Here is a 17,665-nt window from a genome sequence, read left to right as displayed (position 1 = left end):
AAAAACATTATATGTAATTTATTTTTGAATTGCAATGCCAAAATATTTTAGAGTATGAATTTAAGGATTAAATTATATATATATTAAATAATATAATTTAAAGAGAATCCTAGGAAGAGTAGACATTTGAAAACAGTATATGTAATTTATTTTTGAACGAGTATACGAGTATAGTGTATGAATTTAAGGATTAAATTATATATATTAAATTATATAATTTAAAGAGAATCCCATGAAGAGTAGCCATTGAATTTATTTTTGAATTGCAATATTAAACAATTTTAGAGCATGAATTTAAGTATTAAATTATATACATAGATGTACAAGTATGTGTGTAGATGTGATTCAATTCTGCATCAATTCTCATTCAATTTAATCAACCGCATAAGCTGATTGTTTATATTCTTGGCCATATCTTCATTGTAAGCTGCACAACGACAACTGCATTTTCTCAGCAATCTCGACAACAGTTGCCCATCTAGGAAATACATTACTCAGATGTCGCCAGGCACAGAAACGTGCTAACTGATGAGGCTTTTTACTCAAGCTTTCAGTTAACAAACAGCACAAATGGTCAATGGGGACATCAACAACAACAATAACAACAATAACAGCAAGAAGTAGAAGAGCAAAAGAGCTTGCCTGCCTGTCTGTCTGGACGGGCAGTCAAGTCGCAATCCACCGATTGGCCTCATCAGTCAAGGAGAGCCTGCAGCTGCAGCAATCAAACAATTTCCAACTATGTATTTCAACTTCAGCTCCATGGGGAGCCATGGGAGAGGTATAGAGAAGAGATACAGAAAGAGAGAGAGAGAGAGAGAGATGAAAAGTAGAGCTTAAACGGGTAAATAAGAAAAGTGCAGACATTTATCGAATCGCCAGCATTCACGGGCAGCATAAACTAGCAAAGATGACGACGAGTGACAAGTGTTTCAATCAGTGGGCCGAACAAAACGATAAGCTGACAGCAGGCTGGCTAACACAGATGAGATACATACTCGTAGTGGAGAGAGAGAAGGGGGTAGCTTTAGGTGAGCGAACGGCAGGCAAGACAACACAACTAACCCAACTAACTAAATAATCTACTTAATATGCAAATATTAGACTAATTTATGCCTGGAACTTCCAATTTTCAAATTAGTGCTGTGTGATAAGCAAAAAGAGGCCCAAAAGGCAACACGACAGCAATTAGCAACCTAAACACATGTTTGGGAGCTTAAATAAATAAATGAATAAAGGTTGCACATGACACAACAATTGAGCAGAATATTGACATGTCTTAAATGTTGTGGCTTTAATAAAGTGAATACGTGTGCATTAAAATATTAACAAGCGAAAATGTTTATCACTAAAGATATACAGGCAATGCAATTCTTGATATCTTAGAGAAAATTTAAATATTTCTATATTAAAACGAAATGAGCAGAAGTGGGGCGGGGACGTCAGGGAGAAAAACACACACTTGGAAATATGAATACCAAGTTTGGTTAGTCCAGCTCTTATAATTTCCAAGAGAATTCCGATCATACAGACGGACGGACGATCAGCTGAACGGTCTGTGTTGGCATTTGGCGACGATCATTACTAGACAAACAGTAGCCGTTAAGTTAGTTATATTGTTAATAATAAAAAGTTTGTCATATATGTATAAAACCTAAGGATTAAATTATATATTAAATTATATAACTTAAAGAGCATCCCATGAAGAGTAGACATTTGAATTTATTTTTGAATTGCAATGCTAGAATATTTTAGAGCATGAATTTAAGGATTAAATTATATAGATGTATGTATAATGTATATGTGTAGATAATTGAAATAAATTAAAGTTTATTTAACAAATTTAATGATTGTCCACGATGGACAGTTTTAAATAAAAAACACTCTGCTAATACAAAAATATATGTATAATATATTCTATTCATCTATATTAATATTATTAAATAATATAAGAAGAATTAATCTAGTATATCTTCGCTTTTCTTAGGAACTATACGATTCTATCTTTTCGAAAGTAGGATTTTAGATAAGAGACATGGCATCTGAGTTGACAGGGAATCGGAATCTGTGGTTGGAGAGGAATGAGCCAAGTTAGAATATGCTATGGCAGAATTGCCCGTTATCTATTATCGGATATAGATTTGTGTGTCCAAGTCCGAGGCTTGCGTTTTCTATACGATTTGTTTAAAAATATAATTGAAAAATATAATTATTATTATGACTAACTAATTAAGATTTGATAAGTATGTGATTAACAAGAATTACGAAGTAATTATGAAAAGATAAGATAAGCTTTGAACTGGTACTGTGCAATTTGTTTAACATTATTTAATTTTTCTTTTCATCGCAATCATCGCCGGCATTATGGCCGAAAATGACAGCCTAAGGAGCCAGAGGAGCTTACTGTCATCGCTATTTAGCCGCAAAGCGTGCTCATAACAATACGAAAGAGATAAATAGCTACGGCGCAGTGAGCTTAAAATGCTAATTAACTTTTTATTTTATTTTCAAATGGCAGGCGAAGAAGCAACCACGTGCGGTACATACATATATGTATATAGGGAGCAACGAGCAGAACAATGTGGATGATAATGACGATGGCTGTGGCATCCACATCTACGAAAGTAGCAGCAGCCAGCAACCGCTCGCGTCATAATGCGTCAGACAACCACACGTGGCAAGGAGAGGGAGGCAGAGAAATAGAGACAGTAGCAGAGACACACTCTTTCTCACACACACACACACACACACCCTGGTGGAAAATCGTTTTAAATATTTAAATGCTTATCAGTCAAATGTGTGAGCTCGTCAAGCAGCCACAAACCGCGCGCTCTGCGGCAGCCTTGCATAAATAAAGCGGCTCGTTACAAAAGCTGTTCCCTAGACGATGACGACAACGACTACAACGACAACGATGATGAGGACGTCGCACGGAAATTTTATTTCACAACATTTTGTATGCCCATTTTTTGGGCGTGGCACTGTCTTTTGGCATTTCGGCCACAGCTATGACGCCCTAAAGTAGGCAACACAACAAGCCTTGAACTACTTACTATGCACATATGTATTAGTAATACGATAAGGTGTGTGGATAAACAAATTAATATTTGCATTGTAAACAAGCTGCTAGGGAGTCAATGTGGCACGACCAATGATTATCCAGATTATTCAAATACTTGTACAACCCAATGTAAGCAACAACAATGGCAACACACAAGTGATGTGGAGAGGTGTGCGCTCAATATGTTGGAAAATTTATACCTTAATGTCTTTAAGAATTGAGCAATATAAAATTCTTTAAGATTGGAATAATCTATCTATCCATCTGTTCCATATACATGTACATATATAGCCAATAGTATGTATTAAGACTGCAGCAGTATAATCATGACTGAGTGTTGCTTCTTCAGAAGCAGCTGTTTGCGAAACACCTTTATTTTAAATAGCGATTTGTAAACAATTTTCTAGATTTAAATTAATTAAAAGGACATACAAATAGCACCTATTGGGGAAAGGAAAATATCGATAGAACTGCATTGGAATCGATTGTGTAATTTATAATGTCAGGGTACTGCAACCGACTTAAACGCTTTAAAACATAACGGCGTTGGTTGGCGATTTGAAAAGCTCCGAACTCATTTAGGAACCAAAAAAGTGTATATATTAGGTCCTAAATAAAAATGTAGCCATTATATTTCTTTCTTTCCAAATAACCTAATAATTTTTGGAATATTAATCAGAATTTTTTGTTTGTTTGTTTAGTAAATTAAAAATTAATTATGTTTTTAATAGTGCTGTAGTCACGTGAATTTTAGGAAAAACAATCCACTTTTGACTTTGAAAAAGTTCTTATTTATATTTAAGGGGAACAAAATCAGCTCCAACACAACCAAACTCTCTTTTGTAACATAATAATATATGCTCCCAGCATCTCAAAAACTTTTAAATACAATAGCTTGGGGAATACCCATCCATTTCATTTCGCTTATTTTGGTAAGGAAGGAAGTAGATTTGGAACAGAGTTTTGTGTAATTCGCCTTACTCATTTATTATTTGGAGAACTCTGCATTATTTGTTGCTTCAGCACCTTGCCTGCCTGTCAAACTTTTTCCTAACATCCGACAATAAGCCACATATGTATGTAATTTCCTATTCCACACTCATACATATATACACCATCCCGCTTTAATTATTATGCTATGAGCACAGCGCCATTGTCATGCACAGAAACAACCACAACAATAAAATTTGCCAAAAATAAAAGAACAATAAGGAATGAAAACAAAAACCGGCCCCACAAATGAAAAAACTGGGAACGAGACATCGCTGCTGCCTCCCTGCCTGACGGCCTGCCTAACTGACTGGTTTTCTTCTTGTATTTGCCAATTCTTTGCTTTGCTCTGCCTTTGCCGGCCTGCTCTTCACCTGCTTTTTATGTTGCTTTACATTCACCTCCACCTTCCTCTTTACCAAGTAATGTTGTTGCTGTTCATTGGTTGCTTTTGTTGTTTTTGTTTCAAGCCTACACCTCCCTTTAAAGTTTCGTGCTGTTTTTCTTGCTTTGCCTTTTCGCTACGCATTCCTTGTGTTTTGCTTTGTTCTATGTTGTTGTTGTTGCGCACGCATTTTATTTATTTTTTGAGAGAGGGGGCCGGTTTGTTCTCACTCTTCTTCTCACCCAGACCCTCCCTCTCTTTCTCTGAATTTTTGTGTGTGTGCGTGTCTTCACAGTCAAGGACAAGTTAATGAACGCATTTGCTTTGCTTTGCTTTGAATTTTCCGCATTTTCTCTATTTTTGCTTCCATTTTTTTGGCTTTTCGTACTGAGTCATTTAACGTTGATTTTTCAGTATTTTTTTTTCATTTTTTTGTTTATTTATTCACTTTTATGCTAGCTCATAATTTTTGCGCAATATTTAACAATTATAATTGTTAAACTTTTAATTTGCGCGCTTGCTGTTGAATGAAACGCCAAAACTGCGCCAACAGCAGTTGTTGTTGCTCATTCCCATTATTGTTTTAAGATTTATTATTTTGCTTGGCGCCGCATTTTTTAACATTTACTTGTATTTTTATTTATTTATGCAGTTTCTTATGCAGTTGTCGTTTCTTTTCTGTACATTTTATTGTTGTTAATTGCGGTTTAATTAATTTTGTTTGATTTATTTGCCAGCTTCATTCATTTCTTGCGCCGCTGGCCCGCCTCTCTGACCTATATTAAGGCACAGCGCGTATACGCCCCATATGACGACGAAAAATCGGCATAAAGCGGAATAAGCGAAATGTTGCGTCAGGTGCGACGAACTTGCCGGTTTTCGCACTTCATTTTTTGTTGCAATTATTTGGCACCGTTGTTGTTGTTGCTTTTGCTGTTGCTTTTATTGTTGTAGTTTAGGTAACGTGTGTGGCAGTTAAACTTTATTTGTTGACGCTTTCGCACTTTTCCAGTTCGTTTTACATTCTTTACATAAAAAAAAAAAAACAACGGCCAATTATGTAAACGAAACGAATTTGCATTGCACATATGTACATACATAAATATATATATTTGTTTAAGATAACAAGCTCAGAGGTAACCTGGAATACAAATATCTGCCCCTAATAGCCACTTGTGCTGATTTACTCGACGTTCGTACATTTTCTCACAAGCTATCATGATAATGGCCTTGTGGCACTTGACTGCAAACTAAACTTAAAAACTAACTTACAATTTTACAGCCTGTCTGACCAGCAACGTCTTATGGCGTTTATAAAATTGAATGTTGATTTTGGTTGAATCATTCTATCGGTTTCGGAACACAATATGTAAACACTAAACTGAAGCTCTTGGATTTCAGTTCTTCACAAAAATAATTTAGTCTTGTGTTCTGTGAGACAAACATGATTATTGTTTGGCAGGAAGAAAGATTTTACTGCATCTATGTATCATGTCAATCAATAAAATACATTGTAAAACAAATTTGGAACTAAAATTTAAAAATAAATATCAAACAAACAAAAAAATGTATAATTAAATATCATATAATTCCATTTAAAAACGTATATTTTTATATGTAAAAAAAAATAAAATACTATGTATATATATTAAATAAAATAATAATGGAATAAATTGATAAATAAATAAAATAATATAATAAATATAATAAGATAAAATAATAATAAAATTAAAAAAAAAAACTAAAAAATTAATTTAAGAAAATTTGCTCTAAGTCCAAGACACAAGATATAAAATATTTTGATGGTATTAGGAATAGAAAAATTAATTTGAATTTGATTGCCGGTTTTAAACAGTTACGAAATCTTTTAACTTTAAGAAGTTTTTTGGGTAAAATAGACAGCTTGTGCACCTTTTAAAACGTAGTGTATCTAAAACAAGTAAAAAAGCTAAAGTCGGGTGTCCCGACTTTGAAATACTCTGTACATATGTTTACAATAATTATAGAAAATAAAAAAAAAATAAATAAAAAAAAAATTGGATCGATTTTACCTCTCTCGGTATTCGAACTCACGTAAAGGGTGTGTAATTGCACATTTACATAGCAATTGCGTCTGTGTGAGTGTATGTATGCCTATGCGCATCTATTCGTGTCTGTGTAAGCATTTTCGCAGTCAACCAAACAGCAACATCAACAACAGCCGCGGGCAGCGTTTGAGCAGCGCTGCAGCAGCAAATATATTTATGGCTATAACTTCTTATTAAATCGGTCTATCATAGTGAAACTTGGCATACGGACACATAATAACCAGCTGGGGGTATTTCCAAAATTTTAGTTCGAAATTCCAAGAATTAAGGGAGTTACGATTTGCGGGGTAGAGGGGGGAGGGAGGGGAATTCCAAAATATACATTTTCTGCGTATTCACATAAGGCATCTGGGACTACAATTTGGTGTTCCTAGGTCTTATAGTCTCCGAGATATAGGCGATTATACGAATGGAAAATCGGGAAAACCCCCATAGGGGGGAAGTGGGGGGGAAAATCAAAAAAATAAAACAAACTCGTATAGAATACACACATAACGCATCTTCGTGCAAAATTTGGTGTCTCTATCTCTTATAGTCTCTGAGATCCAGGTGTTCATACGGACGGACAGACGGACAGACGGACAGACAGACAGACAGGGCTAGATCGACTCGTCTCGTCATGCTGATCAAGAATATATATACTTTGTGGGGTCTGCCACGCCTCCTTCTGCCTGTTACATTTTTCAGCTCCCGCAAACCTAATATACTCTTGTACATTTCATGTACAGAGTATAACTAACGGAAAGAAGGAATGTACTTTGTTAAGGAAAGCGACCTAATGAGCAAAGATGAAACCTATTTAATATTATACACGTATGTACTTTGAACATTGTTCATCGCTTGAACGCACTTGTAACGACCTTAAAAGCTATAAACTTATTTTCCCTATTTGCTAGCCAATTTAAAAAGCCCCAAAAATATACACATACTTGTATAGTAGTAGTGCGTTAAACTTTTTTATTTGCCTTGCGATGAATAAACAAACTTTAGCTTTTTTAATGAAAGGAACTCCACGGAAACTAAAATTAGTTTTGGCCACAAACAATGAAACAACAATAAGTTGCGCAGTTTTTAGAAGGCAAAAATTTTAATTTACCATTATATTGCAAATAATGAGTGAAGCATATAATGCTTAAAAGTATGAACGGAGAGGCGAGAAAATAAAAATAATTGCCAAATAAATATATTTTACATAAAAAACCAAACTAAGCACGAAATGCACTTGACATATATTACAAAAGTCAGCTAAGCAACAAATAAGACATATACAAATATATGAAAAAAAAAGTCTAGTTAAAGTTTACAGCGCGCATAGTTCTTGACTTTGAGTTTTAAGTGTTGCTTAAAAAAAATATATATACGAGTATATAAATGAAAATGATGATAAAAAGAGCGTTGTTTAAACTATTTGTTGACTTTGAAAATTGAAGCAGACCGCGGTTTTTGCCTTTATTTTTAGTGTGTAGAAGATTTATTGCAGCAATCAAGAGTTGAAGTTGTATATGAAACAATCTTGAATATACTTCAGTTTATTTAACTTCAACAACAGCACTTCTCGCATTCGCACGGTATTGATGTCTTTAAGGCTTAAGGCCCGAAGAGCAGGAAATAACAGGGTTTTTGTTGTTATTGTTGGCATACATGTTTGCCCGATTTGAAGTGCAAAGACCTCTCGCGTGCCACAAGAAAGAAAAGCAAGAAAAAAGGAAAAACAAATGGTATAGTTTGGCGCATCGAAGATTAGCTACCCTAAATAATTCGTTTGGGGTGATTGTTTTCTTTGACAGTAAATATATATAAATTAACTATACTTTGCCGCTTTACTTTTAAATTTGAGGCAGTAAAATGTTCTTAAATTAAACTGTCATTAATTCCGAATCTCTCTCTGTAAGCTGCGACCTATTAACAGAATATGTAATACTTTATATCGATCAATATGGCACAAAACAAATAAATTAAACATTAATAAGATTTAAAATTAAAAGGATTCAAAATATTAAAAACTTAAACAGAAATTAAAAATAAAACCGATTTTAAATTCAAAAGATTTGATATAAAATGGATTAACATTACAAAGCTTCGCTAAGACAATAAAAATTCATAATTAACAAAAACATAAAATTTGTACAACAAATTAAAATACAAATTTATATAAAGACCGCATAAAGAAACAAATAAGTATAAAGAAACAAAAAGGTATAAATAAACAAACAAAAATTAAAATAAATTTGTATTTGCGATTATCTATGATAAATACATAAAAATAAATGAATAGTATGAAAATTAAATAAACAAAAAATAAAGACAGAGACGTACAAGTATATTGAAAAATAAAATGTTTAAAAAATAGATAAATAACATAAACAACATTTTTGAAATTGCAAAAATAAAAACCAATCAATATTTAAAAACTTGTTCAAAATAAATTGTAATTTTTTTTATAAACTGCAGCAATCTCATCAAGACGTTCCGCTACCACTTTCTTCTACGTCCTACCAACACAATCAGAAAATTATAATACCCTTTATGAGGGCAATAAAAAGGCAATAAGCAAACAAGCGAGTAAAAATATATTCATAAAAACCATAAAGAAAATAACAACAAAATTGAGTTGACAAGAAGGACTGACGACAATGAGTGAGGAGTGTATTGAAATATAACGGTAAAAGCTAATAGTTGGCCAGTGGTGGTGGGCTGTAGTGGGCGTTTCTTCCACAGCTTTCACCATCAAGATAATGTCAAGTGCTATAACAAATACTAGAAAGTAATTTCAATATATGAATGATTGTGCGTCACAAACAAGAACAAGAATAATCACAGCAACAAGAGCACCAACAAGAACAGAACCGAACAGATGTGGGCAAGCAACCCATGTGTGGGTTTCTTATTTTGGATATTCCAATCGATATTCGTCCGAGATTGGCTTTAATGCGGAGTGGCAACAAAGTCAGCGCCAGTGCGAGAAATGCGTTTATTGCACTTTTCAATCCGACCGTCGAAAGAGCGTGAATATATTGAGGCCAATAGCTCCGATAAACATACAAATAAACATATATATTATATCTGGGATGGAGCTGATGTGCTGTATAGAACTTGGCTTTATCCATATATTGTATGTGTGTGTGTGTTGTCGAGAAAAACAGTGTGAGAAATTGTGCTAATTTAGGCAACAACGACTTTTGTGGTACTCTTTTTTTTTAAACAAACAAGTTACAGGTTAGTCGAACAAGCTTGTCAGTTTAATACCCTAGCTTTGAAATAGTGGACAGTATTGACGAAACTGAAATTACCTAGGGATTCTACATATCAAGTTTGGTCAATGTGGGCTCAGTCGTTTCCGATAGCCAGGCGTTCATACAGACAGATAGACGAAGAAGCTACCTTCCCTTTTTTTCACAAATATAACATAAAATTTTTATACAATTTTTATCCATTTTTAGACCATATACTGCTTAAAATATTTAGTTAGTTTTTCAACTAGTTATAAGTGGCCTTAGCTTCTGTGCTATTCCAGCTAACCGCAAAGTTCCGCAATATCATGTATCGATAAACAATGTTTTTGTGAAATAAAAACATTCTTTGTCCACATGCATGTACATAGTTTGTAGTATCAACTAATTCTAACCTTGCCTTGCCTAGCTTTTGCGCTTCACCAATTACCTCAAAAGACCCACAGTAGCGCATCATCGATGGCCCAACTCTGCAATGCTGACGCATATTTTCTTAGTTAAACTAAACAACGTGACTGCACTAACAAAATGACATGATTGCCGAAATGCCATACGTTTTCTCCCCCCACCCTTTCCCTAATACCCTAACTAACGACCGGTCTTTGCTTGAAGTTCTGTAACATTGTTTAGTGGATTTGTAGCGTTCCTCAAGCTACACACACACACACACACATACTCACACGGACATACATAAAGAGCAGCCACGCCCATGAACGCCCACAAGTTAACTGCAGTCAACTGGCATATCTTCCGCTGCTGCTGTCGCTGTCAGCCTGTCCTCAGCCTGTCCGCACTCTGTTGGTTTATTGTTGTCCCTATTGCTTTCGTTTGATTTGCTTTATGTTGTTGTTTTTGTTGTTATTGCTGCTGTTGTTGTCATGTTGCAAACATTTCCGTCGCTCGTCCGGTTGTCCATTTGTCTAAGCGTCCGCCTGCCATTTAGTCAACTCGTTTGCCAAGGTGTTGTCATCAACGTCGTCTTCCAAGTGGGGCGCCTCAGTTACTTTACCGCACAAACTTCATTGCATAATTTAGTTGTGCGCTTTTGATTGCCATCATCTTTCTGATTGAATTGTTAGCAATTCTTTCAGGGAGCTGTCAGCAGAACCACGCCCAAAATTACTGTTCAATAGCAAGGCTATTATGCAGGGTGAGAGAAAAACATGGGCCAAACATCGTCAAACTAACAAAACCTTAAGTCCATTGATTGCTTATTCATTCAGTTATCCAATTTATGGTTTCGTTTATAGAAAGGAGTCATTGGAAAGCCTAAGTGAACTTATTGAGTCATTCTTTTAAATAATGAAAAAAAAGTCTAGTCATGATTTGAGAAAAAAAAACCAAAACAAAGAGAATAGTAGAAAGATTCGTGTTCAGGACTTCATTGTTTATTGAAAAGATCACATCATATCACTTTATTTTTAAGCTTTTCCGTAGTTAGATTAGTAGTATTATCGATAATCGATCAGATCTCAAATTGGAGAATCCTTAAAATAATAATTTTTAAATTTTTAGTTTATTTATTTTAGTTTGCAACATTAACTTTGAATTTTTCTCTCTTTTATTGTGGCTTTTTGCGACGTTCGCTATATAGATGATAATGATAATGCTAGAAATGGTTTGTAATAAATTGGCTTTTGCATGTGCATAAGACAAGTCTAGTTACCAAGTTTGGTGACCCTAGCTGTTACGGTTCAAAAGTTCTCGATGTTCATACAGACGAACAGACGCATCTGCCGTTTAGACTTTCTAGCATACCATTTCACCCTTCGAGTACAGGGGTATATAAATAAAAGAAACGAAATTATTATAAATTAAACAATTAATATTCCATTTTGTTTCACTCGATCGGAATGTCTTTTTTCCATATTGTTGAATGACGCAATTCTATATAGAATACAACATAGACTGAAGACATGCTATGACAATTGTTGTCGTTGCGGTGCATGCAGCAGCTATGGTCTGTGAAGGTAGACTATAGCCATGCTATATACTATACCTAATCAGCGAGCGCGTCATGAGTCGCGCAATCAAGCATGAAATAGACGACAACGACGACGACGATGAGCGAGCGAGAGCGGGCCGAAAATAATTGAAACCGGAAAATATTTATTTTCATGTAAATTCCTTCCAAAAAGCGAAACCGGCACAAAATACACACACACACATATATACACATGCAGTCAGCTAGCGAACAGACAGGAGAGCGGGGAAAAGGGGGCGGGGGAAGGGGCACAACATAAAATTTGTACAATGGCTCAACCCTTCCAGCTTATTTTCCAGTTTACTTTTTGCCATCAGCTTTGTAAATGGCTTTGTGTGTGCCCCTAGTATTTTTTAATACTTTTTTTTTAGGGTTAAACTACGTGAAATGCATAAAAACAATTGCCAGCTCTAGGTAGGCAACTCGGCCAATGCACAGAGACAGAGGAGCAGAGAACGCAGTCGCAGCCGCAGCCACAGCCACAGCCAAAGCTTTTTTATAATTTTTTTTATCTGAGACCAGCAGCCCAAGTGGGCGACCGCTATAGCTGCTTCTGTAGCTCTATAGATCTGCGTCTGCTTCTGGTTGCGGTTTTATTTTATTGCCATTTCTGCTTGAGCATGGGGGTGTGTACATACCTATATATGTATGTAGATGCATATGTGTATGTGTGCTTATGTATGTATAAAGCAAAGCGCCCCATTGCCCGCTTCACGCTATTATCTAATAGCAGTTGCAGAATGAAATAAAACAAAAAGAACATTCAATTCCAACTGTGAATGGAGGAGCCCGAGTTTTGATGGTCGGCACACATTAGAGAGCGCTGCGGTTTTGTGGCCTTTGTTTCGTTAACTTTATGCCTGAGCTTTATCAGTTTCCACATACTCGCAGAGTTTAAGCGCAAATTACGCGATTAATTGCATTGAAGTCCAGAAGGCAAAATATGTTCGGCGGTCATTTCTATTACCAACAACTTCTATAACTGTACATCTTAATTCAATTAATTAATTGAGTGCGCTTAGCTTAACTTCTGAATTTCTAGCTACATTTTTAATATTATCTAGTGAGGCATAACGAAAAAAAAAATTAAAATAATAAATAAAAGCCCGTTTCGAATTCCGTAAATGTTCACGTTTCAGCAAATAATGATTCTGCCGATTTAGGATTTTTCGTTTAATTGAAGCAGATTTTTAAGTACTATTTATTTATTTTTATTTATTATCTATTTTGTTTTAATCCTGAGGGATTAAACTTTAATTTTCAAGATTTAACTGTAAGAAAAATAAATTCACAAAATAAATTAATTCTAAAATAACAAAATTTAAGAACCAATTTGGAAAAACTAATTAATATAAAAAAAAAACAATACTGTAACTATAACAGGAAAAAAATATTTAATACACGTGTAAAAACAAAAATAAAACGATTTAAAAAAAAGGATTAACAGAATTAAAACAGAATTAAAATGGATCAATAATAACAATTTCGGATTTGATAAAAGGCAAATTAATGGCTAGCTAGTAGCTACGAAGTAGAATGAAAAGAATTTATTTTAAAAAAATTACCAAGCAAGTGAATTTAAAAAGGAAATTAGACTAGTTAAGGAGTGACAAGAAAAGTGCTTCAATTAGCAACGAATATAATGGAAATATTATTTACGAACATGCGAGACTGTTTAAATAAACTAGACTATGCAACAAGAAATTGAAATTGAAATGGCTGTAGCTGTTGGTTTTTAATCCACACTACATTATTAACACCCTCCCCACGCACAAAGAAAACCGGAAAACATGCACATGCACATACACATACACATACATGCACAAATATTGTATGTATAAAGTGAGTAAAACATGAAGCCATATTCCCTTTATAAATCAGTTTGGGCGCCACATTTTCAAAAAAGGATCAGAGGACACCAGAGCAAAAGTATAAATATATAAATAAGCAAACGAGAAATTCGCTCTCAACTGAAAATAACAAATCATTTACCATTTCCTGTGTGAGTGCAACATCCTCGGCGTTGCGCGCATCCAACATAAACTCTTGCAATAATTTCATCATGGCCAACAGAGTTCAACGCAAACAGAACAGAACGTGGAAAAAGAAGTAGCGCCGGAGGCAGTGGCAGTGCAGAGGCAGAGGAAGAGGCAGCAAAAGAAGCAACGTAATGACGTTAATGGTGAGAAGCAAGGAACAAACAAACAAAGACACACACACACACACGCACTTGCTTTAAAGCCGCAATCGTTTTATGTTGATTTTCACAAGCGACTATTTACATACATATATACATCTATACTATATGTATATATGCGACGATTCGGTTGGTATTTATTATTTATGCAGAAATTTTCGTTATCGATTTTTGATTTAGGGTTCGCCCTTATTGACTTTTTCACCAACTATGTACAACTTTTTTTTTCATTGACAATCAGCTGCGTTTTTCACATGGGGAGTAGGAGGCGAGTCACAGCTGCGCATTTTAAATACAATATCAATAAACACATTTGTACAAATACAAATACACAATAACACACACACGTAGCAATATAACAAGTTGCAACTTTTTATTAATTTTTTTTTACATATGTACACGCACAATTGTTGGTTGTTTAAAACATTTCACATATCATTTAGCCTTATATGTTTTATTGCTGGATTTCTTTTCTTCCCTTCTTTATCATATCATATGCTACATATATACAAAGCAGCGCGCGCCCGCAAACACAAAAACGTGATTCCGATGATCGTGGCAAAGCCGTCGACGCAGCTCACAAGATATTTCATACAGACGAGTCAACTGTTGCGGCCTAACTGAAAATTCTGTGCGCTGAGGTGAGCAAAAAAATAAAACAACAAAAAAAGGTACACAAAATGAAAAAGCGTTGGCAAAATTCACAAACACACACACACGAACACAAACGCTCAAGCCAGTGGTCAACACGAAGTGTGTGTGTGTATGTGAGCGGCAGAGCAAAATAAATGTGAGCATGAGAACATGAAACAGCTGCTGTTGTGGACGCACAGTGGAAATATTTTAAGAAAATTGTACACTGAAACATGCTTTCTCAGCAGAAAATACGTGATTTCAACAATTTCATACAAGTTAAGAAAAAAGTTAAATTAAATGAAAGACAAAAATTACAGATTTAATCTTTGTATACAGATCCTTTTGAATTCATGTAAGTTTAAGAAATACCTACATATTTTGAAATGAATAATTTTGTTTGTTCAATATAACTTTCAATTTAATGAACTATTTCAATATGAAAATTTTAAATACTAAATTTTCAGGCTATCCTTTAAAACTTGCTCGTATACACAAAACAAAAATATTCCTTATAGGTATTTTCAAATAAAACAAGAGAGAACGCTACAGTCGAGCAAGCCCGACAGTGTAATACCCTGTACCCAGGTAAACTTCCGTCACTGAGTTATATGCGCCCAAAGCAGCAGCAAAAAGAGGAAGAAGAAGAGCGAACTTGTTGCTGCAGTTTGTGGGGGTTGTACTGGCGAGAATTTGTTTCGCTAATAACTTTTCTTAGAATTGATCGAATTGAATAAAATTTTGAACAACAGTAGACAATTATATATAAATTATGTGTGTAAAGTTTGGTTTAGGTAGCATTTGAAATGTGGACGCTATTGACGAAATTCTGTAGCGGGGGAAGGGGGGGAAAAATTCCAAAAAATAAAATAAACTCGTCCTTTCTCGGACCTAGGAGAATCTGGATGCCAACTTTGGTTATTCTAGCTTTTATAGTTTCTGAGATCCTCGCGTTCATCCAGACGGACGGACAGACGGACGGACGGACGGACATGTCTAGATCGATTTCTCTCGTCATGCTGATCAAGAATATATATACGATATGGGGTCGGAGATGCTTCCTTCTGTATGTTACATACTTTGCACAAACCTAATATACCCTTTTTACCCTACGGGTACAGGGTATAAATATGTGAGCTAAAAAAAAAACCATAGTCATACAATTGAAACGCATTTCAATCTTTTTTTAGTAATTTCTCATAAAAAATAATATTTAACTAGTAACCGCTATTTGTGTCCTTCCTGGGATACTAGAAGTTTCTACTACTACTTTTATACAAATTGGCCTTTGGAAACCCAACGTTCGAATTTGAAGTTTTTACAGTCTCCGGGTTTAAGTTATGACGCTGACTTGGCTACCTTAGCACGTTCATGGTTTTTTCGTTATACCAATCTTTTCCCAGTTTTGTGGTTGTTATCTTAGTTACAGGCCATTTTTAAGGACATATTTTGCTGAGCATATAGTTGCATTGTGTTAATTATATTACATATTTTGGACATATTCCATATTCTCATTTCTCGCCTTAAGCACACTGTGCAACAATAGCGACGTCTACTGCGCCGACACGACAATAACATAATCAGAGGCAATTTATGTTGTTAGGCACAGCAACAACAAAAACAATAGCCACAGTGGCAAAGCAAAGCTAATGAGCGGCCCCAACTTAAGCTCCCCCGGGGGAGCCAAGCTCTCAATGCCGTTTGTGTGTATGAGTGTATCTGTATTTGCATTCGTATCTGTGTGTATAGTATGTGTGTGCGTTAAGCTGCATTTGGCATAGTTTTTACGTAATTTGAGACAGTGTGTGACTTGAGTGAGTGAGCGACTTAATGATTTTTAGTGTGTGGGCGCCCGCAGACAACCACACTCGTGCTCTCTATCTCTTTAGCTCTCCCTCTCTCTCTCTTTCCCACTCTCAAACATAACTCAACATTGTATTTGTGAGCTGTGATCATGATTTATTTGTTGTTGTTTTTTAAACCGAAAATTGGCGCAATGTCTCAAGCAATTCGCACAGCTGTTAACAAAAACAACTACATAGACATAAATGTACTTATGTATATGCATATATTGAATACAAAAGCAAGCGACTGTCATCAGCAATTAACATCATTTGAGCTGCGAGAACAGTAACAACGACAACAACAGCTATAATAACAAATTAATTTGACAAACAATTTGCCGCAACTATTAAAGTGTCTATTAAATTAATGCACGTAATTGGTCTCAGTGAGACAAGACACGAGTCGGAGAGCAAGCTTAAAGAGGAGCGAGACACCCCTGTAAGTTAAGCTTTCTATGACACAAGGGAAGAAACATAAACTGAACTGTGACTATTAGTGATGAACACTACAACATATGATATAAATGGTAAATATTACTACTAGGCATACAAGTAAGATTATTCAAATTTGATTTGCGCATTTTATTGTAATTTGATTAGTTTTCTCCTTCTTCGGCTTTTCTAAGATGCTTTTTATAATTTTTATATGTTTTCCTCCTATGTGGACAGTAAATGTCTGTTGACATAATTAAATTATTAAAAATGTCAATCAACTGTGTCTATAACAAAACCATTAAGCGACGACTTCGATTTTCAAGAATAAATCAGCACACAAAATCAATTCAAAATATCTAACCACATGGAATTAGTTACAATAAATATTAACCATTATTTCAATAACAACAATTACAATTTTAAGATAGAGATGTTTTTTTTTTTTACCAAAATCAAACACATAAGCAAAAAAAAATTGGACATTAAAATAACAGTCCTGAAACAATAGGAATTTAAAATAAATTTTAAGTATTAATAACACAATCTAAGTCTAAAACTTAATTGAGTAAAAAAGTTAATTGCCTTAATTGCAACTAGTTGAAGCATTTATTGATATTGGTCAGCAGTATATTTAATCACGCACTCATCCCTTTTGTGTGTCTGCTGCATGACGCATACAATGAACGAGCCCCAAGAAACCGAACAACAGCTGCTGGCCAGACGCCACACTCAGCTGCTTACTTGCTGGCCGGTCGGTCGGTCGCAAAAGCATTTTTTTTTTTTTCAATTTTTTCTATTTTTGCAAAGATAAGCAGAAAA

General features: G+C 34.9%; 1 protein-coding gene across 1 annotated transcript in view; it reads right to left on the bottom strand.

The window, feature by feature from the left end:
- LOC115623765 (maternal protein pumilio-like) overlaps nucleotides 1-17,665 on the bottom strand; it is a 43,714-nt gene that overhangs the window by 11,406 nt on the left and 14,643 nt on the right. The window lies entirely within an intron of this gene.

Source organism: Scaptodrosophila lebanonensis, unplaced genomic scaffold (assembly GCF_003285725.1).
Source record: "Scaptodrosophila lebanonensis strain 11010-0011.00,11010-0021.00 unplaced genomic scaffold, SlebRS2 tig00000053-arrow-pilon, whole genome shotgun sequence".
Classification (NCBI taxonomy): Eukaryota; Metazoa; Arthropoda; class Insecta; order Diptera; family Drosophilidae; genus Scaptodrosophila; species Scaptodrosophila lebanonensis.
This window is presented reverse-complemented; position numbering and strand designations above follow the sequence as displayed.